Source organism: Erinaceus europaeus, chromosome 12 (assembly GCF_950295315.1).
Source record: "Erinaceus europaeus chromosome 12, mEriEur2.1, whole genome shotgun sequence".
NCBI classification, from domain to species: domain Eukaryota; kingdom Metazoa; phylum Chordata; class Mammalia; order Eulipotyphla; family Erinaceidae; genus Erinaceus; species Erinaceus europaeus.
Window position 1 is genome coordinate 32,414,670 of NC_080173.1, and position 12,324 is coordinate 32,426,993.

Sequence of the window (12,324 nt, forward strand, 5' to 3'; positions counted from 1 at the left end):
CTAATGTTTTACGTACTGTGCCATGCCAGGAACCATTTCTCTGCTTGATAAGCTTTGAAACAATGGAAGCCCTCGAGACAAGTTTCATTTCCCCCTGGGCAGGCCATTTCCCCTCAGGTAGACCATTTATCAGAATTCAAGTGACACAACACATAGTTGTGGTAACAAACATGGTTTCGGCCATTGTATGTTGCAAGGAACATTCCACTTTGAAGATTGGTCCCCCTCCTCCTCCAGCACTCCCCCCGCCTTCCCCAAAGCCTTATAATGCCTGTGAACACAATAAAATTTTGCAGCTTGATCAGAAACCTGTCTTGCTGTCATTCTTTCGTGTCTCTTGTCTCTGTCATTCCAGGTCTTTTAGGTTCCTAGCCCCTGTTCACCGCCCCGCTGGTCGGGGCAGTGCCACCTTTGTTAATTTGTTTATAGTAGTGCTGGTACCAATGCTCAGAACCTTCCCCAGAACAGTTTTCTCACTCATTCAGAGGGAGAGAAAGAGAAAGAGGAGCAATACTATAGAACTGCTTTAGTATCTATGGAGCACACCCCTTGTACTGTCCAAGGTGCTCCCATATAGTGGTAGGGCTCGAACCCAGGGCACCCCATGTGGTAAAGCATGCTCCCTAGATGTGGAACACAGCTCTAAAGCTTTGGCATGTGCTCCCTTCTCCCTGTTGTGATTTTTCTCTTCACTGCCTAGGAAACTACAGTTCATTTTCCAGGTCTTGATAATGAAAACATAAACCCCAAGAGTAAATGTTCTTTAGATGGTTTCCTTGTGCATTCCTGTAATCTGGGCTCAGGTATCTGCTCTGCCACCTACTGGCTCTGTGTCACTTAACCTTTTAGAATCTCCATGTAGGGGGGTCTCAACCCCCTCCCTGATTTGCTCAGATGTTTGAGCCTGCAGACAGATCTGTATACTATTTTTATGATTTTTATATGCCCAGGGCCCAGCCCACAGGTTGTAACCCAAACTTCATCACACCAAAGGCTTGACTCCCAGTTTGGGTAAACCACAAGGCAAATAGCCCGTACCAACAGCCAAATACCGACAACTCCTGGAAAGTCTCTGAAAAGCAAGAGTGGCTGCCACTCCCAGGCAATTACTCAAAACAAGGGTCCCAGCCTGTCTTGTGTAACCCAGGATGCATTTAGCCCCAGGCGTTCGTTCCACATGGCCACCACTGTCACAAAATCTAGACTGTGATCAAGAGGGCTCCTAAGGGTCCAGTTTAGGGTCGCTGGATCTTCTCTGAGAGGGTAACTACAATCAAATTCAGAGAGGACCTGAGCTTGCAAAAACTGTCTCACACTGGGTTTCTCACCCATGGCATAATGGGCACTTAGAATTGGGTAATTCTTTCTTGTGGGGATTGTCCCATCCAGTGGGTGTCACCCTCATGTTGTAACAACCCAAAATGTCTCTAAACACAGCTCTGAGAGACAAAGTTGTCTCAGGAAGAGCTCTTCTAGAAGAATGGAGCTCATTCAATGCTAGTCCTCAATCTGTTACTGTGTTAAGGGAATGCATTACATTTTATTTTATTTTATTTTATTTTGTTTTATTTTTTTAAACAGAGCACTGCTCAGCTCCGGCTTATAGCAGTGCCAGGGAACGAACCTGAGATGTTGGAGCCTCAGGCATGAAAGTCTTTACAGAGAGCCATCATGTCAGCTCCCTGATCCAATGAAGAACATTTTTAGCTATTCATTAAATTCACTAAAAAAACCAAACCAAAATAAAAACACTAACTTCCCTTCTCTCCTCCCCTTCCACCCCTAGCTTCCCCTCCCCTTCCCCTCCCCTCCTCTCCTGATCTCTACTTCTTTTTAAAGTTCAGCTCTAATGGCAGCTGTTCTGAACTCTGGCTCCACATTAAAATATCCCAGGGAGCTTCTGAAAAATACTGTCATGTGGGCCTAGAGATCCATGCTTGGCTGGTGTGGACATGTGTCTGTTTTCTAAGGCTCCCCAGATATGGAAAAGCATTGTCTGGAGACATCTTACTGGATACCTCCACTTTGAATCTATCAATAGCTGTTTTAAAGCCATTGAGCCAGGACACCAGAATGAGGCTGTGGGGAGGTATTAACACTCCCATTCCTGACAATGGAATACCCTTGTACACTTTATTTCTTGGCCTGCAGATGACTTGCCTGTACTCAAGAGGTTAGCTAGTCTATGACCTTATCTTTTATTTATTTGTTTATTAATGTGTCATCTTTGGAGCTTCACTGTTCTGGACTGCCTTTTCCAGAGAGAGAGAGACAGAGAGACAGAGGGAGAGACACCACAATGCCAACACTTCCCCCAGTGTGTGTATGTACAGAAGGGGGAGCACCAAGTTCAAACCAGAGGTACACCCATGATAAAGCAGGTGCACTATCCATATAAGCTATCTTGCCAGCCTCTCTGGCCTTACTAATCTAAACAGAGCAGTTGTTCCATAGATCCTTCTGCAAAGAAAGCTGTTTATATCTTTTCTATCTATACTTAAGCCTCTGACCACATGTGGCTGTCAAGCACAGGAAGGTGGCTTGTGTGATAAAAAACAGAACTATGAATCTATTTAATGTGAATTTAAATAGGCCACTGTATTGGACAGCATTAAAAAAGTGTTTATGTCCCCATAGGAGAACAGAAATATAGTCTGTTAAATTCCATGGAATTGACATTTGCAGAAGTGTGTCTTAAAATACCTACATGCAACAGCCTTTAAAGTTATCAGATGGAGAGCTGTGGAGTTAGCATAATGGTTATGCAAAGGACTTTCATGTCTGAGGTTCTGTGTTCCCAGGTTCAGTCCCCTGCATCACAGTATGCCAGAGCTATTCTCAATCACTCTCTCATAGAAATAAATAAAACATATTTTTAAAAAGTTAACAGATGAAAGGCTGGACAGTAGTAGTGCATCTGGTAGGTCACACATGTCACCATGGCAAGGATCTCAGGTGTGAGAACCCTCCCAGAGCACAGAGTTCTAAGTGTGATGCTAAAAAGGAGAAAGACATGTGGCCCCATTGCTAAGGCTGTGGTGGGCATAACCTAGGTTCAAGCTCCTGTCCTCAGCTGCAAGTGGAAAGCTTCACAAGTAGTCAAGTAGCACTGCAGGTGTCTTTCTCCCTCTCCCCCGCCAACCCCCCCCCAAAAAAAAAAGCTCTCAGGAGCAGTGGATTTCCCCCGCCAATTCCCCCCCCCAAAAAAAAAAAGCTCTCAGGAGCAGTGGATTTGTCGTGCAGGCACCAAACCCCAGCAATAAGACAGAAAAAATTATTGGGGATGGGTGATGGTGCCTCTGATTGAGTATACATGCTATCATGCTTAAAGACACCTGTTGGGGGAAGCTTCACAAGCGGTGAAGCAGTGCTACAAGTTTCTCTTTCTCTCCATCTCCCCTTCCCTCTCAGTTTCTATCTTAACAAATAAAAATAAATAAACAAATTATCAAATAGAATTTAACTCATTCTGATTTAACTCATTCTGATTAAGGAGAAATTTTAAAATAATACTTTATTCTAGCTATAGAACAAACTTCCCAGCATATTCTCAACACTTTGCTTTGAGAGGACAGTTCCTGGCCCTTTTCTTTAGAAGGCTTATTCCTGAGGCAACGAGTCACTCAAACTGCCAGGAGCTGGTAAAGACTATGTATGACAGAGTGAGCTGATATCCACCCTTTGCTGCTTATCATCCTGCTAGGTCAAAGCACACACCCTTGGATTTTTTTCTTTTTTTCCAAACCCAAAGACAACCTCTGATTCTAACCCAGTGCCCCTGGACAGGTCCAAATTCAGCACCCACCACAGGCCAAGGTTACCTCTGAGAACACATTTCTTCCTGCGTCATTCTGTCTCCTGACAATGTACAAGCACGAGAATAGCATCCACATGCTGACTCCAGGTGTGAGAACCCTCCCAGAGCACAGAGTTCAAAGTGATGATGCTAAAACAGAGAAAGGCACATGGCCCCATTGCTAAGGCTGTGGTGGGTTTAAGGTTAGGCAGAGTCAGGCCTTTCTTACTTCTTGTTGGTTCAAACTCTCCTGGCTCACCTCAGTGGAACCCAGTTAGAGATTTACTTATTTATTTCAATTTTATTTTCTTTTGATAGGACAGAAAGAAATTGAGAAGGGAAGAGAGAAAGAGAGACAGAGAGACAGACAGACACTGGGAACACTGCTTCAGTGCTCACAAAGCTTCCTCCCTGCTGGTGGAGATCAGGGGCTTGAACCTGGCTCCTTGTGTGTAGTCATGTGTGTGCTCAATAAAGTGTGCTACTGCTCAGCCCCATTAGTGATTTCATTTCTCTCCCATGATTCAAAGTGATACACATCATTTCCTCTTCACAATAACTGAAGGCTTACCACATGCTGTATGTATCCTGTTACCATTGCCTTCAGTGTGTGTGTGTCCAGGGGTTTATGCTTCATTTGATTTTTCCATCCAGACAGAGAGACACATGGAGAGGAGAGACACCACAGCACCTCCTAAGTGGTGCCAGGAACTTGAACCTTGATAGCTTGCAGCCCCCCCCTTCACCCCACCTAGTCAACAGATTCAACCCCCACCCTCTGCAGCAGCTGTTATTACCAGAAGGCAAGGCTCACAGAAATGGGGTAACTAGCCCAGAGTCACAGGACTAGAGAGTGGAAGACATGGTTTGGACTCATTCTCTCTGATTTTCAATCACTGGTGGAAAACCTTTGGATTAGAAACAAAACAAGCCTGCAGCTATGCTGGGTACCATGCCATGCTATTTGCCTGTGATGACACTGTAGCTCAGGGAAGTGAGTTTGGGAGTTCAGGGTTCAGAAATCCTGTCTACCCTTACTCCAGAAACCACCTCCTCAGGAGGATCTTCCTGTGTCTCTGTCCAGGAGTTTCTCTGGGTGAGAGCAGAGACCTGGGGAACGCTTCTGATTCCACCAAACACGGTAGCTCCTGAGAGGATATGGCAGGTGCATAAGCACTAAAACTTGACAGATGCCATCACTAAGGTGGGAGATAGTGGAGAGGGGAGGAAGGAACAGATTTCAAAGATTGAGAAGCAGAGGGGAGGTCAGAGAAGCTGAGACAGCCACTGAAGAGCAAGGAAGATTTCCATGTTAGAGAAACTCCTCAGTCTAAACACAAACAACAGCATGGAAAAAAAGAGATCTGAGAGCCCAGTGGGAGGCCAGGACTAGGATGATGGTGTTGGGGGAGAGGGGGCGGCCCAGGGCCTAGACTGATGAGCACAGGCAGCACAGGGAAACCAGGAAGTGCCCACTCACCAGTCCAGATTTGTAGCTCAGTCCTGACAATTTCTAGCTGCAGGGCAGGCCGTTAGCAGGGTTCTCACTCTGTGTGTGTGTGTGTGTGTGTGTGTGTGTGTGTGTGTGTGTGTGTGTGTGTGTGTTGGGGTGGGAGGGAGTTCTCAGAACCACTGCTAGTCTGAGAACCTATCTCCAGTGTTACAGACCTTAGCTACTTTAGCTCCCCTGAGCTGTGAAAATACTGTCTGTACATGTTGTCCCACATTTTGGGGATGGGGAAAGACACGTTTTCCTCTTTGTCCTTACTATTTATTACTTTTTTAATTTATTGGGTAGTTACCAGGGCTTAGACATACAGACAGACAGATGAAGACACCACAGCACTGAAGTCGTCCCCCATGTGCTGGGAGCTGGGCTAGAACCTGGGCCGTCCAAAAAAAGCAGGTACCTTCCCAAGTGATCTACCTCGCTGTCCTCTGTCATCTTTCTGAAGATGCTCTGGACAGGGCCTGGCTCCAGGCACTTGCTTATTCTAAGTCAGCCAGTGTTAATAATGAACTATTTTTAACTCCCTGCCTGCTGGAGTCATAGGGGGTTCTGAGCAGGTGTAGGAGGAGGCAAATCCTGGTCCAGCAGGGAACCAAAGACTCAGAATAATAACGTGCGGGGACACAGGCCCTCAGCTCTTCCCGTAGCTCCTCTCCCCATCCCGACCTCGCTGTCAACTTGGCCTCTTCACCCGCCTGCGGGTTTCGGGGTGCTAGTGCCCTGCCCTGCAGCCGGCTTACACAACCGCAGCTGCCAGCAGCCGGGCGGGTGTGGGAAGGAGCCCGGGTGGCGTGGAGATGGCCCCGCACCCCGAGGGGGAGGTCAGGGCGCAGGGGACGGGGAACTGGGGCAGCCGGACCGAGGAGGGTCAGAAGGCTGCAGGGGGCGCTGCGGGCAGGGAGGCAGCCGGAGGGGTGCAGGGGTCTGAGGCGGGGCCGGCCCGGGAAGGAGAACAGCAGTGCTGCTCCGGGAAGTAGGGGGAACGGGGTGCACGAGTCTGCAAAGCGAGCCAATGCTAGAGAGCCGGAGGAGGAGAGTGCAGGTGGCCTGCTCGAACCGGATATGGGGGTCCCTGGAGTGTCACCCTATGCCGGCACGGCCGGGGAGGGCCGAGAAAGAAGACGCAGGTCCCGACCCGTCTTCGCCCCGGCTCCGCCAGGGGGAGGTCAAGCCGCCGCAGCCGGGGTGCAAGGTCGCCGCGAGCCAAAAGGGGAGCCCCCGGCGCCCCTGCTCCAAACGCGCACCCCGGTCCGGCCCCGCGCTCACCTGACCGCGCTCTTGCCTCGGAGTCCCGCGCCGGATCGAGCTCTCCGAGCCCGAGTCGGTGCCGCGCGGCTCGTGCCCGCGCCCGCTCGTACCCGCGCCCGCTCGTTCCTCGCCGTCTTAAAGGCGCGCGCGGTGGCCTGAGTCCTCCGACTGAAAAACAGGGACTGCAACCCTGGGGGCCTAGGGCCCCAAGTCTGGCACCCGAACTCAGTGGAGGCATTGCTTCCTTTACTGAGCACCTAGTATGTGCCTGGCGGTGTTGGGCTCTGCGGTGACTCTAGGGCTGGCCCGCTGCCCACAGGAGCTGGAGAAGACACATTTACAGGCAGGCACGGCTTTAGGGTTGCTGCCTTGTTCAGAGGGGAGAAGCTAGACCAAAGGCTGTAAGACCCCGGGGAGCCTCCATCCAGAGCAGGCTGGCTCTATAGCTGGGGGGAGAGGAATGGCGCTCTTGAAGGGCTTTCAGCCACCACTGGTTAAATTCTCGTTATGGTCATTTTATTTTTCTTAAAAAATTATTTATTTATCGGGGTCGGGCGGTAGCGCCTCGGGTTAAGTTCACATGGTGCGAAGCGCAAGGACCAGCGGTGTAAGGATCTCGGTTTGAGCCTCCGGCAGGCAGTGAAACAGGTCTGCAGGTGACTGTCTTTCCCCCTCTCTGTCTTCCCCTCCTCTCTCAATTTCTCTCTGTCCTATCCAACTACAACGACAGCAATAGCAACAATAACAACAGCAAGGGCAACAAAAAGGGAAAAATGGCCTCCAGGAACAGTGGATTCATAGTGCAGGCACCGAGCCCCAGCAATAACCCTGGAGGCAAAAAGAAAAAAATTATTTATTAACATGAGAGGAGAGAGAGATAGAGAGAGGACCAGAGCATCAGTCTGGCACATGCTATCCAATTCATGTATGTAATTAGACGCCAGGGCTTCATGCCAGCAAGATTTCACCACTCACAGAGGGTTTTCACCCTCCTGTTTGACTTTTGGTCTTAGCTACAAAGAAGCAGAGAGTGAGAGAAACAGAGAGGAGAGACACTACAGCACCCTTTAGCCACTAATGAAGCTTCACACGTGGTGCATGGTGCTCCCACGTGGTGCTGGGGGCTCAAACCTAGGTCCTTGTGCATGGGAAAGTGTGTGTTCTAGCAGGTGAATTACCTCCCAGTGCCCTCAAATTATATTTAGCTATGACCCCAGAAGCACATTCCCTGATTTTTTCAAGGAGCCATGCCACAAGACTGTTTAGAGTGAGGATCCCATTTCAATGTGAAAACTCATATGTTGAGCTTTTCCTGTATACATGACCTGTGCTTAGTGTTTCTGATGGTTCTATGAGGTGAACATCATGTCTTAAATCATTTATTTTAAATTTTATTTGTTAATTTGAGACAGAGAGAAATTGAGTAGGGAGGGGGAGATAGAGTGGGAAAGAGACATCTGCAGCCTTACTTCACCACTCATGAAGTTTTCCCCTTGCAGGCAGGGACCAGGGGCTTTAACCCAGGTACTTGCACACTGTAATGTGTGCACGTAAACAGGTGTGCCACCACCTCACCCCCTTAAATCATTTATTTAATAATAAGCATCACTCTAGCACTGCCATGCCAGGATCAAACTCAGGGTCTCATACTCACAGGTCAGAGGCTCTAACCACTGTACCACCTCCTGGGTCACAAAGTATTATCATTAGTCCCATTTTATAGGTAAGGAAATTGAAGCTCAAAGAGGAAAAAAAGCATCTCCTTAAGGTAAGACAGTCTCTAGGTAATACTGTGAAAATCCAAACCAAGCTGTGTGTCTTTGTGAATACAACATCTCTACTTGAACTATTAAGATGCCTGCTGCCATGTGCAGTAATGGAATTCACTGTGATAACTCTGGCAAAGACAAGCCTTTACCCATCTGACACCTAGAAATCAATGATGGAGCAACATTTTAGATTGACAAAAGCATTGTCTTTCCAAACAAATCAAAATATTGCTTACTAATTTACTTGTCAGTTAAATTTCTATAAAGCATCTATTTGTGTTAGGCTTCAGGCAGTGGAAGAAACCTAAGATGTATTTGTCTACTTCCTTCTGAGTACAGTCTGATTACTTCTAGGACTAATAGGATACCTGCCTGTTGTGGGATCTGTCTCCCCAGAAATATCCAATGGGCTTTCTTCAGTGTGCTCGGAGTCAGTCTGCCCCAGGAGTGTCACCTTGGAGTGGGAGTGTAAGGTCAGTAGGACCCCTGTGGGCCAGGCAGAGGGGCAGGAGACTGTTGCTACTATGTTAAGAATGCAGAGTATTTATAAGTTTATAGAAGTACAGATCCCTGAGGCTGAACGGGAGCATTTGTCTTGCCCTTTACCATTTTCCTAATCAAAATACCAGTCTTTGTTCCCCTTCTTTTATGACCTAGAAGAATGTAGTTGGGGGGAGTAGTCAGTATGGAAATGCAGGTCTATCTTTAAAGACAGCCTCTGTAGCTGAATAACTGGCTGTGTACAGTCCCTGCACCCCAAGGTGCCCCAGGTTATTTATTTATTTACTTACTTATTATTACTAGTTTGTTGCCAGCACTATGAATTCATTACTCCCATCAGCCATTTTTCCCTTTTTTCTTTCTATTTTATTTGCTAGGACAGAGAGAAATTGAGAGGGGCTGGGGAGAGAAAACTGCAGATCTGCTTCACTGCTCATGAAGCACTTCCTCTGTAGGTGGGGAGCTGGGGCTTGAACCCAGGTCACTGAATATGGTAAATGTGTGCTAAACTGAGTATACCACTGCCCGACCCCCCCATCCTTTTTTTTTTTTTTTCAATTGCCACCAAGTTTATCAACTACACAATAGATCCACCACTCCGGATGGGTTTTTTCCTTTTCTTTTTTTTTTCTTGACCTTTCCTTTTTTTTTTCTCTCTCTCTCTACTGCTCCTCCTCTTTTTTATAGAGACAGAGAAATTGAGAGAGATGGAGATAGAGAGGGAGAAAGGAGAGATGCTTGCAACACTGCTTCACTGCTCATGAAACTGCCTCCCTTAAGGTGGGGACTGGGGGCTTGAAACCAGTTCTTGTGCACAGTAACATGTGTGCTCTACTGGGTGCACCATAGCCAGGCTCCCTAGATCCTTTAGAAAAATATTTATTTTTGGGGTCAGATGGTGGCGCACCTAGTTAAGCGCACAAATTACAGTGCGCAAGGACCCCGGGTTCAAACCCTTGGTCTCCACCTGCAGGTGCCTCTCTGTCTCTTTCACTCTACCTCTCCCTCCCCTCTCATTTTCTCTGTCTCTATACAGTGATAAAAAGTAACTAAAAATATTTTAAAAGAAATATATTTATTTTATCTATTACATATAAGATAGAGAGAAAGAGAGAGGGAGTGTGCGTGCGTGCGTGTGTGTGTGTGTGTGTGTGAGAGAGAGAGAGAGATGGGAGGCAGACAGCAGGAGAGAGAGACAAACCAGAGCACTACTCTGGTACACGTGGTAGCAGTGATCCAACTGGGAGCTAGCTGAGCTGTTCCCTCAGCTGCATCCCTAGAACCCTTCCTATAGGAGACATATCCCAGGTCAGCCCTGCTTTTCTCTTCTTTCTTTTTTAATTTTTAAAAAATATTTATTTATTTTCCCTTTTTGTTGCCCTTGTTGTTTTTATTGTTGTAGTTATTATTGTTGTTGTTATTGATGTCATCATTGTTGGATAGGACAGAGAGAAATGGAGAGAGGAGGAGAAGACAGGGAGAGTGAAAGATAGACACCTGCAGACCTGCTTCACCGCTTGTGAAGCAACTCCCCTGAAGTTGGGGAGCCAGGACTTGAACTGGGATCCTTAGCTGGTCCTTGCACTTTGCGCCACGTGCGCTTAACCTGCTGCACTGCTGCCCGACTCCCTAAGTTTTTTTTTAATTATCTTTACTTATTTATTGGATACAGACTTCCAGAAATTGAGTAGGTAGGGATGACAGAGAGGGAGAGAGACAGTGAGATACCCACAATACTGCTTCACCACTCAAAAAGTTTTCCCCCTGCAGGTGGGGACCAATGGCTTGAACTCTGGTCCTTGCTCATTGGGATATGTACACTCAACCAGGTGCACCACTACCCACCACCACCCCTGCTTTTCTTTTAAATTTCCAACTGTGTAAATTATCCATAGGTCTGTTACCAAATTGGTTTTTCCCTTACTGGCCAGTCTGGTGCTGCCTGGATTACTCATACAGCCCAGGAAGAACCCAGAGGAGAGGCCCTCTTGCTCTCTCCCGCCCCCTTTTACACCCACACCCTAACAACCTGAACACAAGATTATCCATGCAATAGTTAAGCAATAAAAATATACCAGGAGACAAGTCAACATATTTTGCACATGACTATGGGAAGGAGGACTCACTAATAAAGAGGTTCTAGAAATACAGTTTGTGCTCAACTGACTGGTTTGGTGAAAATGTCTTTTGAACACAACTTGGCCAGATAATCTCAGGATGGAGAGGAGGATGGGGGGAGTAGCAGGAATACACATATCACTCTGATAAGCCCGGGCTTCCCAAGCACACACTGGAAAATGATGGAAAGTTTCCAAAAGATTAATTTGGCCAAAGGAGATTAATACTCAGCATGGTTGAGGCTGAGATGCTAAAGAGAGAAGAAGGCTCATTGATATTCAGGTTTGGAGAAAGATGAATAAAAAGAGAGCTGAACATATGTCATGGTGACAGATGGCAGAAGGAAAGCAGAACTGCCAGTTTCCTATATTACTTCATCTTCATCACAGGAAAAGAGCTTCCACTGGGTGAGGTTAGAGTATCACAAAGAGGGAAACTTAAGGAAAAGAAGAGGGAAACTGGAAACCAGAACTGGAAGAAAAGATCATTCAACAATTTAATTTGTTCAAATTACGAGGTCAAGAGAAACTGCTGTTCAGAGTACCAAAGAGATATTTAAGATGAACTAAAAAACTTAAAAAAAAATTTTATTAAGGGGCTCAGTGGGGGTGCATGTAGTTGAGCACACATGTTACAATGTGAAAGGACTTGAGTACAAGCTTCACAAATGGTGAAGCAGTGCTACAGTCTCTCTGTTGCTATCTCCTCCTTCCTCTCAATTTCTGTCTATCAAAGTAAATAAAGACACTAAAAAAATTTTAAAATTGTACTAGTGATTTAAGATTGAAGTACAAAATTACAAAATAACATGGGTATATATCTGTACTGTTTCTGCCACCAGAGTTCTGTATCCCCATTTGTTGGGTTGCATCGTGGGGGAGAGAGAAGAGACTGGAGCGGAGCAGGAACACAAATCTTTATTCACCCGGGCACCCCAGAAATGGGTGAAGCAGAGTAGTTTAGGCTACGTGGAGCTAGCAAAATGGCCGCCTCTCACTATGCCTAGCAGCCCTTCTCTGGGTCAGGTCCTGAAAGAGGAAAAAGGAGCAAGAGAGAGAAAGCAGAAGCAGGAGGGGCTTTTATGGGAGAAATTCCAGAAGTGGCAAGTCAGGATGGGATTGGCTAGAAAAGGGGGTGGAGAAAACAAGGCATTCTGGGAAGGTAGAAAGCTTCTGTAGCAATGGTTGCTAGGGTTTCAGCTCTTGTGGGAATGGGCGATACCCTGAGGGGGTAATATGGTGGATATCTGTAAATAAAACTTGCATGGAAATATAATGGTTTGTGGGCCCTGCCAATGTTTGACCACATCTGCACAATTACCCAACACCCATTTCCTCCATTGTAAACTACAGAAGTTCTACTAAGGTTGGGTTAACTATTAT

The 12,324-nt window shown here is 46.8% G+C and overlaps 1 protein-coding gene across 1 annotated transcript in view; it reads right to left on the reverse strand.

The window, feature by feature from the left end:
- Nucleotides 1–6,668, reverse strand: part of ABHD6 (abhydrolase domain containing 6, acylglycerol lipase) — a 56,231-nt gene extending 49,563 nt beyond the window's left edge. Inside the window, exon 1 of the mRNA XM_060203026.1 lies at nucleotides 6,573–6,668. The gene's annotated coding sequence lies outside the window, so the exon portion shown is untranslated. The remainder of the gene's footprint in view (nucleotides 1–6,572) is intronic.
- Between the last annotated feature and the right edge of the window lie 5,656 nt (nucleotides 6,669–12,324).